This window comes from Alexandromys fortis, unplaced genomic scaffold (genome assembly GCF_014885135.2).
Source record: "Alexandromys fortis isolate MF-2015 unplaced genomic scaffold, M_Fortis_MF-2015_v1.1 scaffold_312, whole genome shotgun sequence".
Lineage (NCBI taxonomy): Eukaryota > Metazoa > Chordata > Mammalia > Rodentia > Cricetidae > Alexandromys > Alexandromys fortis.
The window spans coordinates 880,958-882,826 of NW_026068184.1; the positions used below are offsets into that span (position 1 = coordinate 880,958).

General features: G+C 50.8%; 1 pseudogene; it reads left to right on the forward strand.

The window, feature by feature from the left end:
• Positions 1–243: 243 nt before the first annotated feature.
• On the forward strand, positions 244–763 carry LOC126492743 (40S ribosomal protein S11-like; annotated as a pseudogene).
• Positions 764–1,869: the final 1,106 nt, after the last annotated feature.

Here is a 1,869-nt window from a genome sequence, read left to right on the forward strand (position 1 = left end):
ACTTAGATAGAACGGGGGTGGGGGGTGGGGGGGGGAGCGGAAACTGAGTTTTCTTGGTGATTAGTTGGTGTGCCTCTGGCCTTCCCAAGGCTGGAGGTGGAGTTATAAGGCTCTTGCAGGATGACCTTGGTCCTGTGGGAATTCTATCACATTGCCTCTTTACCAGCTCTGCCATAGCTCCTGGGTCAAACACTGCATTAGAAACACTATGTGCCCCTCCCCCTACCCCAGTTTGCCAGAAAGATGATGAACGTTCAGACCCTGCGAGCTTCCCAAAAGCAGCCCACAATCTTTCAAATCAAGAAGTGGATTCTACTGGGAGAAACCAACAAGGAGACCCTCCCTTGGTACAAGAACATTAGTCCAGGATTCAAGAAGTCCAAGGAGGCCATCAAGGGCACCTACGTAGACAAGAACACCCTCCCCCACTTCACTGATAACATCTCCATCGGGGTCCGATCTTGTCTGGTGTAGTGACCAAGATGAAGATGCAGAGACCACTGTCATTCTCTGGCACAATCTCTATTTACTACACCTGAAAGTCCAGTCGCTTTGAGAATCACGAGAACATGTCTGTGCACCTGTCCTCCCCCCACCCCCCGTTTCAATGATGTACAGACATTGTCACCATGGAGAGGCCAGGCCCCTGAGTGAGCAAGCCGGTGTGCTCAAGGTCACTAAGGCTGCTGGCGCCAAGACGGTCCAAAAGTTCTGGAAGGACTCTGACCAACTCCCTAGAGCAAATAGTTACTTTCCAACTTAAAAAAGAAAAGAAACATTATCTCCATTCGCATTACTTTTGTTACAAATCTAACAGGGGAGGGGGCTTCTGGGAATTCAGGCCCACTTTTTTTTTTTTTTTTTTTTTTTTTTAGTTTTTCGAGACAGGGTTTCTCTGTGGTTTTGGAGCCTGTCCTGGAACTAGCTCTTGTAGACCAGGCTGGTCTCGAACTCACAGAGATCCACCTGCCTCTGCCTCCCAAGTGCTGGGATTAAAGGCGTGCGCCACCACCGCCCGGCTAGGCCCACTTTTTTTAAGTTTTACAGAACAGAACTTGATTAAGCAAATGATGACAATAAAGGCAAAAGAGTGGGGGAGGGGCGATCCCATCTCTGTCTCTGGGAGCCTCTATGCACACTACCACAGGCCACCCAGGGCAGCAGCAGCCTTACAGCTACCGAGGAGTCAACTGCTGTGACCAGGGTCAACAGCCGGGTAGTGGTGGCGCTCGCCTTCCATCCCAGCACTCTGGAGGCAGAGGCAGGTGGATCTCTGTAGGTTGAGGCTAGCCTGGGACAGTCAGAGCTACAACCTGACCTGGAAAACAAAAAACAAAAAACAGGGGGGAAGAAGGAGGAGGAGAAGGAAAAGAAGAGGAGGAGGAGGAGGAGGAGGAGGAGGAGGAGGAGGAGGAGGAGGAGGAGGAGGAGGAGGAGGAGGAGAAGAAGAAAATGGTGAGAAAATGAGAGACAAGGCAGCTTTGGTCACACCTTGATTTTGCCTCAGCTTCATAAATTCTTAGAAAGTGCATAGTCCAGGGTTCAGTCCCCCAAACCAGAATAAATAAACTCTAATTCAGCTTCTGTTAGCCTTTATGGAGGGAGAGAAGTGAGAGATATTATCTGCAAGTCCTGGCTGGGCATCTGAACCCAGACCTCAGTGAGATCCTCAGAGTCCATGCCCAGAGGCTTTGTCTCCCCGTAGAAGTAGAGTTTGTGTCAGGGCGAGTCACACAGCCTTCCCAGAGTGCAGCATGAGGGTCTAGAGATGGTAAGATCTCCAGCATCTGGTCTTTCTTTCTCCTGCACCTGGAGGCGGTACTGCTGGGATGTCTCTGGGGCCTCGGCTTAGCATCATGCCGTCGGTGA